We start from the raw sequence: 20,035 nt of genomic DNA on the forward strand, positions 1-20,035 counted from the left end.
TGGTCTTTTCAGGGGAGGTGGGAAGAAGATGCCGAGGAAGGTGGATGTGCACCGCACTGCTCGGTCGACCACCCAGTTGGTCCCAGGTGCGAGGACGTGGAGGTCGGAGGAGAGTGACGAGGGGTCGAATGGTTCAATGGTTGAGCTCCAACGATGTGCACTAAACTGACTGAACTTTGATAAGTTGGCACCTTTTACTTTATTTTCTTTTCCTTCATATATACTGTATTGCCTAGTACTCTTTTAGTTTTAGTAAAATCTTTAAAGTGTATTCCATAACGGTATCTGGTGTGAATTTGATATTGTGTGTGTACGCGGGGCATAAACTTGATTCTCACAGCACCTGCGTGTATGGGAGGTGGGGTTGGTGAGTGGCTGGATCTCCTTTTCCCCAGACATATACCAGCCTGTTGGGTAAGTGTTACAAATCACATTGTCAAGTTCACCGACAGTGGTGGGGCTCATACCAATAACAATGAGGCTACCTAGAGGGGAGGTGAAAGAACTCAAGGGCTGGTGTCAGACAAAACCTCTTCCTCAATGGCAACAAGACAGGGAGATAGTGATCAATTTCAGGAGAACTCGCACTACTCACACCCCTCTGTACATTGGCGGCACAGCAATGGAAACTGAGTTTCAAACTCCTGGAGTGCACATCACACACAATCTCTCCTGGTCCCAGGAAAGGGCCAGTAACATCATGAATGATTACACCCACCCTGCTCACAGACTGTTTGTCCAACTCCGATCAGGGAGGAGGTTACACAGCATCCACGACAGGACCACCAGACTCAAAAACAGTTACTTTCCCCAAGCAGTCAGGCTGATCAACACCTCCACCCCCTAACCCCTATCATATCCTGTCAGCCACCTTGTGCCTATTACGGTATCATTTTATGGCCATACAATCAATCTGAATATATAAGCTATTTTATCTATTTATATTTATTGTATTTTTTTAAAAAAATTATTGTGTTCTTTTTCTTCTTGTGGGTTTTTTTCTTTGTGCTGCATTGGATCTGGAATAATAATTTTTAAGATTCTCCTCTGCACTTGTTTACTGGAAATGATAATACACAATCTTGAATGTTGAATACTTAATCTCATGGGGAACTGGCACAGAAGCCAGCATAGATCAATCACGATCATATTGAATGGTGGGGGTAGCCTGAGATGCTGAGTGGCCTACTCCTGCTCCTGATTTCCTGTGAAACCCAAAGTTATGTAGCACATTCCTCTCAGCCCAAAGAGGATAGCACTCAGTAACCTGGGCAAAAAACTGCGCCACATCGTCCTTCCATCTAGAACTCAAAAGGCACAAAAAATGCAAATCCTTGATGTGGGAATTGTAGTAATGAGGAAGATCCTAGGTTCAATCCCTGACCTGTGCTATGAATTGACTGTAACGAGGGCTGACTTTATGTTTAATCGTAATGCCACTGGGTCAAGGAGGGAAAGTCATCCAGAGCTCCCCCTTTTGGTGTTGCTGGAAAGTGCATGTGGCTGGCTATCAGGTGAAGGCTGAATCGGTTGAATATCCCACCACTGCGATCTCAGCCCACACATAAGGCATGACTTGAAATAGCGAAACAAAGCAGTTAAAGAACAGGTGGAATGAAGGAAAACATTTGAAAACTCGATGTTAAGAGATCTTGACGAGCTGTACTCGTTCGCAATGTATCGCATGCTCCGCACCTCACCCTGATGACAGAAAGCTGTCCCGCTCTGTGAAAGTCACATGCATCTCATTAATTCCAAATGCCAAGTCAAAGTGCTTTAACACAGGAGCCTTTCTTTTCTACGGGACCAATGCCTGGTTTTAACTTCCACATTCCGATATAGGTCAATTGGTCAGAGTATTGGTCAATGATTTTGCATATTATTCTGTGCTTTTTTAATTCATGTAGGCTTAAATGGATGACTCCTTATATTTATTTGATGTAGTAGGTCTTGAGACTTTGCAAGGCCTAATTGTGCCTCACAGGCGCAGAGTTGCCTGTAAATGTCATTATATAATTGCCTCCAGTGAGACACAATTACGATAGTGTCACTGATTTATTTTTTTCATTTGAGGTCCAAGCAGAAACCTTCTTGAGGTCACTTCCTGTTTTTAGGTTTCCTCACTTGTGACTTCAGGGTCCTGCTAACTAGAAATATGTTCCTTTAACAAGCAGGCCACTGGCCTGCCTAGTACACTAATCCTTAAGGTGAGGCATTAAAATGAGGGCATTGCTCTTCTGGCTATTGACCCTATCAAGTCCTGCTGGATCCTAGTAACAGATTCTTGTCAGTCCCTTCAGCCCTCTCTTTCCCCACAACCTGTAAATTATTCCCTTTACAGTGTTTTTCCAATTCCCTTTTGAAACCCGAATTGAGTTCCAGATCATCATCACTCTCGATGTAAAATAGTTTCTCCTTACACCCCCACTGCGCCTTTTGTCCATCACTTTGAATCCGTGTCCCAGACCTTAAGCCATCCACCAATTAGAACAGCTTCCACTTGTTCCTCCTCTCTAAACCGATTGTAATTCAATCCACCGCGATTAAAACCCCTCACAATCTCTTTTATTCCAAGTAAAACAAGTCCTGCTTTTCCAGTCTAACCCTGGAGCTGACATCCCTTTTCCCCAAAATCATTTGAGTAGATCTCTCCCTTGTCCTTGCTCGGACCTTCATATCCTTCTCAAAGTGAGATGACCAGAGTTTGAGGTGATATTCCAGCTGCAGGCCAGCCAGGGTTTTACAAAGCATCGACATAACCTCCCTGCACTTGTACCCTATGCCTTATTTATAAATCCAGAATTCCATTTGCTTTACTTAACATACCCAAGTAGCTTCAAGTACTTGTGCACATGTTCACCCAGGCACATCTGCTCATGAACACTCTCCAGAATAGTGCCATTTTACTGAGCCGACCCTCACTTCTGTCTTGAGCTCTCATTCATGAAGTTCTGATATAGGGCTGTGTACTGTCACTGTCGATCACTGCCGTCCCTCCTGACTGGTCTTCTGTGCCCCTTGCTCGATTTTCCAGCACCAGATGTGAACTTAAGTCCTCAGAATAATGCTATAAGTAACCCAGGGGGAAAATCACAGCTGCATCAGTTAAGAAATGGTCCTCCTTTAGTTTTCCTTGAGCACATTTAACTAGTTAACAGCAATTCAAAAAGAGTTTGTTTGGCCATGAGAGATTTGATCATTTTGTAAGTGACATTCCAAGGAACCATGGTGATGAACATTTCCCAAATCCAGTGACAGGAGCCAGAGAATGGGGCAGTTGGAGGCAGATCAAGATAAAGATGGCGCCGGTGATATATGGCAATGTTTTGCAGGCAGATCACAAAACTAGTCGATATACTTCTTCTGAACTACAATCTGCAGTCTGTAATCTCCCTTTAAGCAATTTGGTTGTTTGTCAGGGTTTGTGTGTATTTTATATTGATTCTTTTACATTTCTCTGTTCTACTGTGAATGTCTGCAAGAAAATGTATCTTAGGGTTGACATATACAGTGCGTACTTTGATAATAAATTTACTTTGAACTTCAATCATGTGATGAAAACTCCAGGAACATATCCAATTTAGAGCTGACAACTCTAAGTTCAGGTGACTGGGTTGCTGAAAGAAGCCCGCTTTTCCTTTTAAGTCTAGCTGTTCCATAAACTAGCAGAAAGTGAGAGTAGAAGGCTGAATAAATGTGCCTTTTTAGAGCAGCAGGCCAGAGAGATGAGATTGCCAACAGTCAGAAAAATGTAAGAGTGCAAGATAAGAAGCAGGCGAGACTAAACTGATAGCTGGCAAGCCTTTGAAAGAAAATTGCTTCCAGATTCTAATTATTTTCCTTGATGCTTCAGTTGGTAAAGGGAACATGTACAGATCACAGCTTCTCTCCCCTGTTGGCCAAAATCAATTTGAGCTGTTTTGATTTGCTTCAAAGGAATAAGGTTATTGAGCTGAAAATTACCCATGGTTCAATCTCCTGATTAGTATCATGAGACAGGTTTAATGTGAAAACTGTACTGAATTAATCTTCTGAATTAGATTGAACAGACCCTTGTCATTCAAAATAGAGGTATACCAAGTGGAATTGATTACTTTAATATAAATGGGAAGGAAATCCAAGAAAGACTAGAAAACCTAAGCAGATCTCAGGAAATGTACTGTATGTACTTTGAGACAATTCAAAGTATAAAAGTTGATATTATTGTCATGTGCCCAAGTATATGTATGAACAGGTACAACAAAAAAAACCATCTTGCAGCAACAGCACAGGCACAGAGTATCAGGTAAGCAGTATTCACAATTGCTACAAGAAAGAACATAGAACAAAATACAACTAGGTCCATTTCGTGCAAAGTGCAAAATGGTCATAGTGTTACTGAACCGTAGTAATTAGGGTTGTACTAAGTGGTTCAAGCAACAACTAGATGAAGGGACGTAGCTGTTCTTGAACCTGGTGATTTGGGACATCAAGCTTCTGTGCCTCCTGCCTGATGGTGGCTGGGAGAAAATGCCATGGCCCAGATTGTGTAGATCTTTGGTGATGGATGTTGCCTTCTTGAGGAAGTGCCTCCTATAGTGGAGAGAGGAGTGCCCATGATTGGGCTGTGCCCGCTACTCTCTGCAGCTTCCTACATTCCTATGCATTGGAACTGACATTGCAGTTTGTGAGGCAACCAGTCCGGATACTTACAACAGTACATCTAGAGAAGTTGTTAAGACAATCCTCCTTAACCTTCAAAGAAAGTAAAGACACTGGTGCACTTTCCTTGTGATTGTATCTATGTTCTAGGGCAGGGATAGTTCATCCAGGAATGTAAAGTTATTGGTTCTCTCTACCACTAATCCCCCAGTGTAAACTGTCTCATGTTGACGTCATGAAGTACTGACTCTCACCCTGAGTGACTCAATGATCACAGGCTGGATTAGATTTGGACAATCAATTATGAGTCTGGTTTTAAGAATGGTGATGAACCAAACCTGAGTAATAAACATAAGACCACAAGACCATAAGACATAGGGGCAGAACTCGCCCATTCAGCCCATTGAGTCTGCTCCGCCATTCCATCATGGCTGATTCCGGATACCATTCAACCCCATGCACCTGCCTTCTCACCATAACCTTTGATGCCCTGACCAATCAAGAAGTGATCAACTAAAGCCTTTATCTTGCGTCAGCAACTACTGAAGTCGAGTAATTAGGACAAAGTTGAAGAGCAAATATTGAACATTAAGCATCAACCAACATCATTTTAATGGTCAAGGTCCTACCTGAACAATGTACTTTTTCATTGTGAGGAAGTGACAATGATACCTCATACCCACATCTCCACAAAGCCTTCATAACATTTCAAATGAAATGTAGTCAAACAGATTTAAGGGATTGGTTACCTAGGAAAATGTTTACAGTGATTACTAAAGTGACCATCTGGTTCACTTAATACCCTTAAGGAAATGAAATCTGCCTTCATTATCTCTTGTAATTCTGGCTAATGTATGATTCCAGACAAACAACAATGTGATTGACTCATAGCTGGCCTTTGAAATGACCCAACAAGCCTTTCACTTGTATCAACCTTCTGCATTTAAATGCAATAATAAAATCAGATGGAACTCCTCATAAGCACTTAAATCACTTAGGCATAAAAGGGTTTGGGCTAAGTACTAGGAGATGGAATTAATGTGGAGGAGTTTCCAATGGTTGATATTGACATAGTTGGTCAGATAGCCCGTTTCCCTGGTGTACCTCTCTATGACTCTATGAAGAGGCATCGGATTCAGTTATTATAAAGGTATAACTAGATCAGAAGCTGCTGACAAGTCCGACATGTAATTATTTGGTTTTCATGAATGCTGTCCTACAGGTTAGCCAAGCAGTTGTCTGGCACAGCTGACAGCTATGATTCTATGCTTTGGTGAACATCCACTTGTATCCTTGAGTTTATCCTGTCCCACCAATAGCCCAGACCCATCAAAAGAGGCTGAACGTTAGTATACAGACAGGTAAGAGGGAGACCTTGGAGTTTTAACATTGATTCCAGACCTCATAAAGTCAAGTGACATCAGGTCAAACATGGAGCCAGGAAAGTCCCTCTGATCCCAACTTCTCATCCTCCCTGAGATGTTTAATCAGGGCTCTGTCACATTGAACAACACACAGAAGAAGTACTGGAGAAGGAAGGGCACAGAATGTGATCTCTGGGGGAACTCAATGGCCATTGCTCTGGATTGGAAATCATTCAATGTCCACCACTGAGAGGTTTCACTGATCGAGCTGGCCAAGTCCTGAAGGACCGGGTTTACGGCAGGCAGTGAGTGAACCATAACAGGGATACACCTACTGACCTCACTAACCAATGCACAGTCCTTGTAGAGGCAAAGTCATGTCTTCAGACCAAGATCACCCTGGAAACTGCTTCAAACTGAGCATCCATGAAATGCTGTGGAACATCAACAGTAGAATTGTCCACGGCCCATGTGTAACCTCACTGCACATCCTTTGCTCCACAACTACAGATTGACACTCTGCAGGACCATTTGCTATCCCACCAACAAAGGACGGGCAAATGTGATTGAGGATTTATTTGGACAGAAGGTTGAAGGGGAAAGGGATAAAGGGATGTGGTGCCAGGTAAGCAGAGTGGATCTTGATTGTTGCTCACATGGACGATGAGTGGGAGGGCCAAGTGTTATAAGGCTGGGCAACTGAAACAGAGCACATCCTGTTCCTCTGGGCCTGGGCAGTGGTCCCTCACCTACCTCTACATCTGTTGCATCAGGTGGTGCCAACCATCCAGCAGTATGACAGAGTGGCAAGGGGCAACTTCTCCGTGCCAGACCAGCATGCAGCAGAGGTAAACAATGAAGTCTGGAGCCAAGGTGGGGTGTCTAAAACTTGAGAGCATAGGTTTAAGGTTAGAGGGTAAAGATGTAAAGGGAATGTGAGGGGTGAGTTTCCCACACAGAGGGTGGTGGGTAGATGAAATGAACTGCCAGAGGTAGTGCTACAAGCGAGTACAATTACAAAAAGACATTTGAACAGGTATGTGGATAGGAGACCTAGAGGGATACGGGCCAAATGCAGGCAAATGGGACTAGTTCAGTTTGACAACTTGGTTGGCATGGACCAGTAGGGCCAAAGGGCCTATTTCCACGCTCTCTAACTCAAAGACCTTAGCTGATTTCTTACTCTTCCAATCCTGATGCAGGGTCTTGACCTAAAACATCAACAATTCCTTTCCCCCCATAGCTGCTGCTCAACCTACTGAGCACTTTGGTTTTTGCCCAAGACCGCTGAACCATTGGTGCTTTAAAGCTGAGGTAAGAGGGTGGAAGAGGATGGCTCCTTAAGCATCATGGACAGATAGGACTGTTCCTCCACCTACTCCAGCACGGCTTCTTTTCATGTCCAATTCCCAGAGGAAGTCCTACCACCCCACCCATATCTAAGATAGCTATGTCAACACAAGCTTTTAGAGCACAGAACACAGGAAAGTACAGCACAGTTCAGAAAATTTGGCTCAGTGTGTTGTGCTGACCTATAACCCTACTCTAAGATCAATCTAATCCTTCCCTCCTACACAGCCCATAACCACATTTCTTTCATCCAACTCTCTTAAGTATCCCTAAGGTATTAGATTCTGCCATCACTCCCTACAGTGCGTTCCAGGCACTTACTGCTCTCTGTGAAAGAAAACTACTTCTGACACCCTCCTATACTTTACTCCACTCATCTTGCATTAGCTGTTGCTGCCCTGGGGAAAAGGCATTGGCTATCCACTCTTATGATCTTATACATTTTTATGAAATAACCTCTCATCCTCTTTCACTCCAGAGAGAAGAGCCCTAGCTTGCTCGACCTTCCCTCATAAGACATGTTCTCTAATCCGGACAAATCCTGGTAAATCTCCTCTGCACCCATCTTAAGCTTCCACCTCCTTCTTATAATGAGGCAACCAAAACTGAACACAATACTCCAAGAGTTTTATAGAGCTGCAACATTACCTCATGGCTCTTGAAACTCAGTGAAGGCCGGCACAACCCACACCTTCCTAACCACCCTAGCAACTTGCACGGCAACTTTGAGGGATCTGTGGTCTTAGGTTCCAAGATCCCATTGTTCCTCCACGCTGCTAAGAATCCTGTTTTCTGCATTTGAGCTTGACCTTCCGAAGTGAATCACTTCACACTTTTCCATATTGAACGCCATCTGCCACTCCTCAGCCAAGCTCTGCATTCTTTTTTAAACCCCTTGTAAAGTACTTTTGTATGCTCCAGGCCACTCTCTGTAAATACATCAACCTTCAGGCAAGTACAGGAACCCACCAGATGTTCACATAATTTACCTGGCAGCAAGAAAAAAATAATACAGCAATGGATCTGTCCATAGCTCCTGATTTAAGTAGCACTGGTAAGGTGGGAAGTTGGGGGGGGGGGGGTGTTGCTGTGTGTTCAGTGCACCATAGTTTTTCAGGGATCTTCAGTCTGAGACATCCTCCTGTTGATATTAACTGGCTCCGATATTTCTGTTCCAGTGCCTGGAGGGCTGTATTTAACTTTCCAGACTGTTTTAGCATTCAATTGAAATTCAGGGAGATTTTCCCTTGCTGAGAATTCTTCCAGTTTTCAATGTTCCTGGGTCATTTTCCAAACTATAATTTGTTCCAAGAATTATTTAATATCTCTCCTTTATTAGTTTAGTGGTAATAGAATAGCAGCCCTATAATGCCACAGTCCGAATTGGCACCCAATGCAGACTGCAGCCCAATTCAAGCACGTAATCTGGCAAAACGCAAACTGGTTGAATAACTTTCTGAGTGCTGGGAGGGACTCTAGCCATTTGGGTCCTTCAGCCCATCTAGTCTGCGCCGAACTATTATCCTGCCTAGTCGCATGCACCTGGACCATAACCCTCCATGCCCCTTCCATCCATGTACTTATACAAATTTATCTTAAATGTTGAAACCAAACTCACATCAGTCATGTCTGCTTCTTTCTGTAGGGGCAACTGCCATGAGGGGCTCTCTAAGTGAGCAGATTCAGATTTATTTATCACATGTACATTGAGACATACGGTGAAATGGACCATTTGTGTTGACAACCAATGCAGCCCGCAAGTTTCGCCACAGGTACAGGTACATGGAGCTCAGAAAAATAGAGGGCTATGGGTAACCCTAGGTAATTTCTAAGGTAAGGATATGTTTGGCACAGCTTTGTGGGCTGAAGGGCCTGTATTGTGCTGTAGGTTTTCTATGTTTTTCTATATTCCAGTGCCAACATAACATCCCCACCATGCTCGGCAGAACAACACAGAACAGAGCAAAACAGAATATACTATGTGGCAAAGCAACAGCAGCAAAGCAAGCCCCATTCCTCCCACCCACCCACATACACAGTCCTCTAACCTCAGGACAGGCCATCTTTGGCCTCTAGCCTCCAGTGGACTAGTGGATTCACAGGCATTGGGCCTGTGATTTCCTCTATAGACTCACAGAGATTCACAGACTCCGGACTCTGGCCACCAGGCCTCAACTTCTGGACTTTTGATTGACCTTTGGGCATCGGTGTTTAGTAATGACCCAAGACTCGCTGATGACAATGAATGAGGACCCCGGATGAAGACCTGGAAACCAGGCCTTGAGTGGACCCCGAATACTAGCTGGTCTGCTGGCCCAACATCCAACCACACCCATGTTGCTGGCCTTCAAGCATGGAGTAGGGGGTCAGACTCCAGCCAGTCCTCGAATTCACCACATCCCTGTCTCTAAACCCTAACCAGTCCCTTAACTCCCCTCCCTGTCACCAAAACCATCCCTACAAACCAAAAAATACCTAAAAACCAGCAGTCCGAGTCACATGTAACAGGAAAAGGGATCTGGGAATACAGGTCCATAACTCACTGTAAAATGGCATCACAGGTAGATAGGGTCATAGAGAGAGCTTTTAGCACATTGGCCTTCATAAACCCAGACGTTATGTTGAAGCTGTATAAGACGCTGATGAGGCCAAATTTGGAGTATTGAGTGCAGTTATGGTGACCCACCTACAGGAAAGATGTAAACAAGATTGAAAAAGTGCAAAGAAAATTTACAAGGATGTTGCTGGGACTGGAGGACCTGAGTTAGAGGGAAAGGTTGGATAGGTTAGGACTTTATTCCCTGTAGCATAGGAGAAAGAGAGGAGAATTGATAGTAGTATACAAAATTATGAGGGGTGTAGATAGGGTAAATGCAAGCAGGCTTTTTCCACTGAAGTTAGGTGAGATGAGAACAAGAGGTCACAGGCTAAGGGTTAAAGGCTAAGGGGAACACGAGATGGAACTTCTTCACTCAGAGGGTGGTGAGAGTGTAGAACAAGCCACCAGCAGAAATGGTTGATGTGAATTTGGTTTCTACATTTAAATTAAATTTGGATAAATACATAAATGGGAGGGGCATGGAGGGCTAAAGTCCACTTGCATGGGACTAGGCAGAATAATAATTTGGTGTGAACTAGATGGGCCAAAGGGCCTGTTTCTGTGCTGTAATACTCTATGACTCTTAAACTATGACTAATTTTACATCCCTTTCAATCTTACAACTATGCTATCTTATACACCATGTCCGGTCTTACACCCAAGTTTATATTCTGTCCCATTTTACCCCCAGTCCAATCTGATTATTCTTACACCTTGTCCAGGCTTAGCTACAGTCCAATTTTACATCATAGCTGCTTGACATTCCCTTCTCTCTGATCAGGCCTTGTCAGCTTCACCTGAGGCTGCTTGTGTTAAGTTTCCCAGCACTGCATTGCAGCCCGGTATGTCGTGTGCCAAGGGGGGAGTGAAATCATTGTGATTATCCTCAGTGCCTCTTGGTTAAGAAGGGAAAAATAAGCCCCAGTTACCTGATCTGAATGATGTCCAGAGATCCCTGTGTGAAGGAGGTTGCAGGACAGATGGACTTCCTTCGGGTACTCCAATTTCCTCATGTATTCTCATAATTCGGTTAATTGGTCACATGGGTGTAATTGGGTGGCGTGGACTCATTGGGCTGGAAGAGCTTGTTACTGTGCTGTATCTCTGAATAAATAAAATCTGCAATCCGGGTCGACATCACTGCTTGCTCGATTCCCTTGCATTTCCTATGCTCAGTCAACGTAGCACAAGCACAGGGGCTGCATCGTGGTACAGTGGCTAGAGCTGCTCCAGCTCCAGGGACTCGGGGTTTGACCTTGACCTCCAGTGCTGACTGTATACAGGGTTTTCACATTCTCCCCGTGAACGTGTGGGGTTCTCTGGATGTTTCTGCCACATCCCAATGAGAGTGCAGCTGGTGAATTCAATCCGTAAACCACCCCTCAGAGAAGATGGGTAGCATAAGAGTCAAAGAGCGCATGATAAGGTACAGGATAGTGAGGCTGATGGGATTGCTGCTCTGTGGGCTAGCATGGGCTCAGTGGGCTAAGTGGCTTCTTTCTGTGTTGCAGCAATTAAGTTAGGATAACATGCTCTATTGTGCATGTGGAATGCTCGAATGGGCAGTGTCCAACACAGGAAATTGATCCTTTGATAGGATGGCAATGGTGGAAGATGGGGCAATTCAGCAGCGTACGCTTTGATGATCAATTCTTTGCCTTTAAAAGAGTTACTTACCAAACCCATGCCTCTCCAGTATGGACAGGAACATTTGGGACTACCTTAAAATCCTCAGAAACAAATGGCTTGTTTGTTCCGTGCTGTTGGACATTGCAATCACATCAGGACATCCATGAACTCTTCTAAATTTAAAGTGCTTCACAGTGGAAGCCATTACTACCCATCTGTGAGGATTAATGCTGAAGTTATGACAGGAGGGCTTGAATCTATTCAAATCCAAGAATCCAAAAAAGTGTAGACTGATAGGAACTGTATCAATTGGAAGTGAGTGCAGAAGAAGTAACTTGATCTGTTAGAATATGAGACTTGGACCATGAAGCTGGACTGGGAGAAGTGAAACTCTCTGGGTAATCTTTCACAGAAATATTGGCTTAATAGTTCACAGAAATCTGATACACAAAAGCAAGCTCCAGAACTTGAGCTGTGGACAATAACATCACAAACTCAGATGGGTTATAGATGTTTCCCATTCAGCCCATCAAGTCTCTGCTGGGTCTCAGAGTAGTCCCATCAATCCCACTCCTCTGGTTATTGGTGCAATCATTCTCGGGAAGTGCGATAGGTCTGTTGTGCCTCTCTCAGGAGGATGAATTGGTTGTAAAATACGATTCTGCACCATTGCAAAGGGAGTTCAGGGAGTTAGGTGCTGAGTTAAAGGGCAGGACATCCCGGGTTGTGATCTCAGGATTGCTACCTGTGCCACGTGCTAGTGAGGCCAGAAATAGGAATATCATACATATGTGGCTAAGGAGTTGGTGTACAAGGAAGGATGTCAGATTTTTGGATCATTAGGCTCTCTCCCAGGGAAGGTGAGACCTGTACAGAAGAGACAGTTTATACCTGAACTGGAGGGGAACTAATATCCTAGTGGTATATTAATATCCTAGGTTTGCTAATGCTGCCCGGTGGGCACTTAACGAGTTGCAGGAGGTGGGAACCAGAGCACCAGAACTGATAATGGAGAGGTTGTGGAGACAGATGTTAGTAAGACTGCAAGCAAAGTCAGGAATCAAAAAGTTGAGTGTGGTAGGACTAATGTTCTGAGTTGTGTATATTACAATGCAAGAAATATTGTAGAAAAGGCAGATGAGCTCAAGGCATGGAACAACACCTAGAATTATGACATTGTAGCCATTAATGACATTTGGTTGCAGGAGGGGCAAGATTGGCAGCTTGATATTCTGGGAACACACACAAAATGCTGGTGGAATGCAGCAGGCCAGGCAGCATCTATAGGAAGAAGTACAGCTGACGTTTCAGGCCGAAATATCAACTGTACTTCTTCCTAAAGATGCGGCCTGGCCTACTGCGTTCCACCAGCATTTTGTGTGTGTTGCTTGAATTTCCAGCATCTGCAGATTTCCTCGTGTTTGCGTCGATATTCTGGGGTTCCTTTGATTTAGACCCAACAGAGCGGGAGGGATTAAAAGGGGTGGAATTACTGTCAGGGAAAGTGTCAATGTCACAGCAGTGCTCAGGCAGGACAGACTGGAGAATTCACCTAGTGAGGCTTTATGGGTGGAACTGAGGAATAAGAAAGGTATGCCCACATTAACGTATGCAATACTTGGTCTGCTATTAGGGAATGAGACTGAGCAGGTGACAGGTGTTTGTGTCAGAGAACACTTTGCATCCAGTGATCATAATGCCGTTAGTTTCAGGTTAATTATGGAAAAAGATGTGTCTGGTCCGCGGGTTGTGATTCTAAATTGGAGAAAGGCCAACTTTGTTGGTATCAGGAAAGATCTGGCAGGTGTGGATTGGGACAGGCTGTTTTCTGGCAAAGGTGCACCTGGTAAGTGAAAGCTTGTTTGTGTCTGTCAAAATAAAAGGCAAGGACAACAGGTTTAGGGTGCTTTGGTTTTTGAGAGATGTTGAGGCTCTGGTTAAAAAAAGAAAAAAAAAGAAGGTACATAGCAGATATAGGCAGGCAGGAACAAATGAGGTGCTTATGGAGTATAAGAAATGCAAGAGAACACTTAAAGAAATCAGGAAGGCTAAAAGAAGGCATGAAGTTGCTCTGGCAGACAAGGTGATGGAGAATTCCAAGGGATTCCACAGATATATTAAGAGCAAAAGGATTGCAAGGGTCAAAATTGATCCTCTTTAAGAATAGTAATCTATGCATGAAGCAAAAAGAGATGGGGAGATCTTAAATGGGTATTTTGCATCTGTATTTACTCTGAAAACAGACACAGAGTCTATAGAAGTGAAGCAAAGCAGCAGGACCTTAAACAGATTACGGATGAGGAGGTATTTGCTGTCTTGAGGCAAATTAAAGTTGGTAAGTCCTCAGGACCTGACAAGGTGTTCCCTCAAAACACATGGGAGGCAAGTGCAGAAATTACTGGGGTCCTAGCAGAGATATTTAATTCATCCTTAGTGACAGGTGACGTCCCGGAGGATTGGAAGATAGCTGATGTTATTCCGCAGTTTAAGAAAGGCTCTAAGAATAAGCCAGGAAATTATTGGCTGGTGAGTCTGACATCAGTAGTGGGAACGTTATTAGAAGGTAACCTAAGGGACAGGATGTGTAAGTATTGGAATAGACATGGACTGATTAAGGATAGTCAGCATGGCTTTGTGTGTGGTAAGTCATGTCTAACCAATCCTATAGAGTTTTTCAAGGAAGTTACCAAGAAAGTTGGATGAAGACAAGGCAGTGGATGTTGCCTATATGGACTTCAGCAAGGCATTTGACAAGGTCCCAAATGGGAGGTTGGTGAAGAAATTTCAGTCACTTGGTATTCAAGATGAGGTAGTAAATTGGATTAGTCATTGGCCTTGTGGGAGAAACCAGAGTGTGGTAGTAGATGATTGCCTCTCTGGTCCCAGGATAGATCCTCTTGAGATGTTGACACTTGGGAACTTGAAACTGCTCACCCTTTCCATCACGACCCCTCAGTGAGGATCAATAACGAATATTACAAATATAAAGAGGAAATTTCCATCTGATTCCCTGTAATCCCACATAACCTCTGTACTTTTCTGGGATTTCCACAGTTCTCTCCAGTAGTTGCGGGCACGGAGAATTCTCAAGTGAATCAGTCCCCAGAGATTGAAGGCGCTGACTTGCATTCTACCACATGGTGGCAGTGACATACTTTCAGTCAGTTCAGCCAGAACCAACACTGCACAGTTCAAAGTTTTATGACTGACGGTTAAAAATGTGATTGTGGGATCCTTTCTCATTTCCACCAAGATTACTTTTATCTTTTCATTTTAAGGGTTTTGTCACTTAAAGGTTAACCTCTTCTCCAAACTTGACTTGTTTTTCTATCTTGCTATCTCTACTGTGAGCCACTTACAGAGTGCGGCAGGTTGAAGTGGAACATTAGCTGCACAGTGTTGTCTTGAAAAGGCCGCATTATGCGATGTCGTGTTGACCTGCTGCTGCCTTTAAATCGTATTTGTCAACGAGAAGACAGTCCTGCATGCCCCCTCCAGGCGAATCTTTCTGGCTTCTCGGTTGAGTGTGAAAAGGTCGAATGCCAGTGTTTCAAAGAAGAGCTGGAGAGCTGCACACGGTGTCCTGGGCAATATTTATCTCTCAAACCCCAACACAGGTTCATCTTTTTATTATTAATCTGCTTAGCTGTGTGTAAACTATCAGCTGTGTTTCTTGTATCGCAGCACTGGCTGCACTTCGGTATCACTTCATTAACTGCACAAGTTTATGATAATCTGAGGTTGTTGAGCAAGGTGCTGTATAAATACAAAATTTTATGTAGGTGAAAGCACTTCAGCAGCATTGAAGGACTTCTGAGGCACAGGTAGCTTCACAGTGCAGAGAACAAGGCGGCCAGTTCCAATAACTGACCAGTGGATGCCGGCTCAAAGTGCCACCTTGAACTGATGTCATAAGCTCAGCGCAGGACTGGGAAATGCAAACTGACCGAGCCACCAGGAAGAGACAGGAGTCCAAACTAAACAACTCAGTGGTGGCTGAAGAAAAATGAGTACTTGGGTTCTTCAGATAGGGACAGGCGTGAGTGAGTGTGGGAGGGGAGGAGCTGTGGGGGTGAGTGGGCAGGGCAGGGAGTGAGTGACTATGGCAATGTGTATGGATGAGTGAATGAGACTGGGTTTGTGTGGGTGGGGTTTAGTTCAGTCAGGGGGCAAGTCAAGATAGGTGAAGTTCCCTGCTCCCAAAGCCAGGGGTTTATTCCAAGGATGAATGTTTTACATGAGCAACAGTATAGAGCGGCCACGATGTAGCCCACTGACGAAACAGGCCGGAGGGGCTAGATGTTCTCCTCCTGGTCTTGTGATCCTAAACATCCTGAGATTTGCCTGCTACAGCTTTAATGTGACTCACATCCCTCAGCATGTGGCTTGCTCTGAAGTTGCAGTGGTGCATTCAAGACCTGGCAGCCTTGCCGGCTGTGCCCCTTCCATTGAGAATGAGTTCAAAGGGGAATTGAAACTGCTCATTTGGTCGTGAAAGCAGCTGTGGTCTGTCATAGTTGGCATCCTTCAGCCATTGGGGATTAGAGTATGTCCGCTCCATGGGCTATTAACCCCCTAACAACACCCACAAAATGCTGGAGGAACTCTGCAGGTCAGATGGCATCTATGGAAATGAATGAAGAGTTGGCGTTTGGGGCCGAGAGCCATCATCTGGTCTGAAAAGAAGAGGAAAGAAGCCAGAATGAGAAAATGGAGGGAGAAGAAGGAGCACAAGCTGGCAGGTGATAGGTGAAACCAGGTGAGGGGGAATGAAATAAGAAGCTGGGAGGTGATAGGTGGAAGAGGTAAAGGGCTGAAGAAGAAGGAATCTGATAGGAGAGGACAGTGGACCATGGGAGAAAGGAAGTGAGGAGGGGAACCAGAGGGCAGTAATGGGCAAATGAAGAGAAGAGAAGGGGCAAGAATGGGGAATGGAAAAAGAGGAAAGGGGAAGTGGGGAGAAAGTTAGAAAAAGGCAGAAGTTAGGGAAATTGTTCGTGCCCAGACGGAATATGAGGGGTTGCAGAGTGTTCAGTTTGCAGTGGCTGACCTTAGAGCAGTTCTTTAGGAATCAGAATCCGGCTTATTATCACTGACAGATGTTGTGAAATTTATTGTTTTCTGGCAACAGGACAGTGCAAGACATTAACAAATACTATAAATTACAAACTAAATAAGTAGTGTAAAAGAGGAACCATTCAGGAATATGATGGCAGAAGCTGTACATCTTTTGTAGCAGGCAAATGGACAAATCCTTTAGCCACTGCCTTCACACTCACAATGCCCGGGTGTTTGGTATGCACCCTTTCAATGGATGCAAGACACTGGAATCTAGAGAAGCAAGCAATCTGCTGGAAGAACTCAGGAGGTTGGGCAGCATCTATGGGAGGGGAGGATAAAGGTATTGTAAATATTTCAGGTCAAAACCTTGCATTAGGACTTTAGTCTCAGGACCTGGTCTTTCTGTAATCGTGTGGATCAATTCCTTCTACCATTTGGAGACATAGGAGTCTGAACAAGACACAAATATGCTGGAGGAACTCAGCAGGAGGAGCAGCATCTGTTGGACGAAACGGACAGTCAACGTTTTGGGTCAAGACCCTTCATCAGGACTGAAAGTAAGAAGGGAGATAGACAATATAAAGAGATGGAGGGAAGGGGTGGAGCAAAAGCTGGCAGGTGATAGGTGGATCCAAGTGAGGGGAGGGGGCAATAGGTAGATGAGAGATAGAATGATGTTAGAAGCTAGGAAGTGATAGGTGGAAGTGACAGAGGGCTGAAGAAGATGGAATTTAATAGGAGGGGACAGTGGAGCATGGAATAAAGGAGACAAAGTGGGGAGGGGTACCAGTAGGAGGTGTGTGTGGGTGGGGAAGGGAAAGAAACAGGATGACAGTGGGATAAGGGAAAAATAAGGAATGGGACAGAGGAGGGTTATTGGAAGTTAGAGAAGTGGATGTTCATGCCGTCAGATTGGAGAATACCAAGGCAGAACATGATGTGCTGTCTTCTAATCTGTGTCTAGTCTCAACTTGGCAGTGGAGCAAGTCATGAACAGACATGTTGGTGTGGGAGTGGAAGTAGAATTCAATGGGCTGGCCACCAGGAGATCTCAATTGGTACAGTGAGCCTGATCTGGTAGACAACCCCTCTGATGGTGCAGCACTGCAGTGAAACAGGGCTTGAAATCCACATCCTTAATAACATCCCACCTACAGAAAAAGCTACACCCGAATAAGGGGCTTCATTTCACTTACAGAACTGTTTCCAGTCTATGGGTCATTGGGCCTAGCTGTTGCGAGCTTCTGTCATGATGCCAACGGAGGATGAGAGGTGACCTGATAGAGGTGTATAAGATAATGAGAGGCATTGATCGTGTGGATAGTCAGGGGCTTTTCCCCAGGGCTGAAATGGTTGCCTCAAGAGGACAAAGGTTTAAGGTGCTGGGGAGTAGGTACAGAAGAGATATTGGGGTAAGTTTTTTTTAACACAGAGAGTGGTGAGTGTGTGGAATGGGCTGCCGGCGATGGTGGTGGAGGCAGATTCAATAGGGTCTTTTAAGAGACTCCTGGATAGGTACATGGAGCCTAGTAAAATAGAGGGCAATGGGTAACCCTAGGTAATTTCTAAAGTAAGGACATGTTCGACACAGCTTTGTGGGCTGAAGGGCCTGTATTGTGCTGTAGGTTTTCTATATTCCCACCCTGTTCGCTCAACCTGCCCCTTCCAGCTCCCTCACTAAGTATCCAGGTTGTCCAGGGAATGAGCTTGCTCCCAGTGCAGGAGGGAGACGAGAATTGGCGTGCCTGGCTGAGTGGCCTCTTTGAGACTCCTCACCCATGCTCTCTGGCAGTTCACCGAAAGGGCAAAGGGTGGCAAAGCCACTCCGCTAAATGTAGACACTGACTGCTTGTTTTCTCTGCTCTCACCACCCCCATCACACCTTTGCTGCCTTTCTCCATGACACAAATACATCGATGAGTCATACTTGTCTTTCAGTCATCCCCTTCCGCTTCACTAACTCTTGTGTCACAATACCAAGGTTTTCAGAGCTTCCGCCCCCTCAAGTCAGGGAGCTCACACACTGCCTCAGTCCCTTTAGATGCACCAGTTCCTCATCCCTATGTGAGAGACAAGACCGATCCATTGCCTTCTTGTACCATTTTACCCCAGGTTCTAATAGCACTCCCACCTGTCAGAGGATCAACGTTCAAAGTAAATTTATTATCAAAGAGCATATATGTCACCAAATGTGACTTTGAGATTCATTTCCTTGAAGGCACTCACAGTAGATGCAAAGAAATACAACAGAATCACACACAAGCAAAAGAAGACAATCTGTGCAAATGGTGATGATAAAAAATAAATAAATAAAAGTCCAATGTGTATTTATTATCTAAGTATGTATAAATTATACAACCTTGAGTTTGTCTGCTTATGGGGAGCCACAAAACAGGAAACCTGAAAGAACTTAATTAACAAAAAGACCAACACCCAACGTACAGATAGAGAGACAAAAAACAAATTGTGCAGGCAATAAAACCAAGCAACAGCTTGCAGAATGAAAGAGGCTCCACAGACCTGAAGCCCAGAGCAGCCAGAGTAGGCCTATAGCCTCAGCCTTGCCTCAGTTCATCACATCACGCAGTGGGGAAAATCGTTGCGAAGCTCACCAACGTGAAGCCTGGATCAGGTGGAGAATAAACCCTTCAGCCCACCTTGTCCATGCTGCCTATCTACTTTAGTCCCATTTGCCCTCATTAGGCCTGTAAGCCTCTACTTCTGTTGTAAACAGTAGATTCCAGTTAATTGTGACACATCAGGATCAGTACATTTTGACCCAATTAAATGGCTGCACCAATTAGCCAAAGTTTCATGGAAATAGTTAAAAGGCATAAAAAAAAGACAAACTACTGTTTACCTGAGTAACAAATTATGTATTTAAATGAAATGCAGAACAAATTAAAACACTACCAATACTACTACAGTACTATAAAATGGTGTATTAGTTCCCAATAGTTATTGACAAAGGAATTCATCCAGTGTACGCTGCCACGTTCTATTAATTGACTGTAAATGAACAAAATCAGCACAGGCACCTAGGGTAATTTTTCAGCTAGGGTCAAATTGTTTCGTGGCTTCTCGTAAAGGGTCTGAAATTTTTTAAAGTTAAACTAACAAACAAAATGATCGAAAATCACTGTTTTTAAAATCAGCAACCGATAGCCCAAATGGATAACATAACACAAGCACATGCAACCGATGCTATTTAAAAACTGTTCACTCCAAGCACACAAGTGCACATCACTGATGCTAGTTAGAAACTGTTCGGCAATAGTCTCCTGCCCCATTTAAGCAGCACAGTGTCCCAAATAAACTAATCCTGGCTATTTTCTCAACTAGTTTTTTTTTCTTTAAGAGTTGCCCTAAATACACACTGCCCCGATTAACA

At 44.2% G+C, this 20,035-nt stretch overlaps 1 protein-coding gene across 4 annotated transcripts in view; it reads left to right on the forward strand.

The window, feature by feature from the left end:
* Positions 1 to 15,049: 15,049 nt before the first annotated feature.
* Positions 15,050 to 20,035, forward strand: part of LOC132384709 (diacylglycerol kinase beta-like) — a 207,430-nt gene continuing 202,444 nt past the window's right edge. For all 4 annotated transcript variants that reach the window (XM_059956084.1, XM_059956085.1, XM_059956090.1 and 1 more), the window contains exon 1: positions 15,050 to 15,200. The gene's annotated coding sequence lies outside the window, so the exon portion shown is untranslated. The remainder of the gene's footprint in view (positions 15,201 to 20,035) is intronic.

Source organism: Hypanus sabinus, chromosome X1, assembly GCF_030144855.1.
Source record: "Hypanus sabinus isolate sHypSab1 chromosome X1, sHypSab1.hap1, whole genome shotgun sequence".
In the NCBI taxonomy this organism is placed as follows: domain Eukaryota; kingdom Metazoa; phylum Chordata; class Chondrichthyes; order Myliobatiformes; family Dasyatidae; genus Hypanus; species Hypanus sabinus.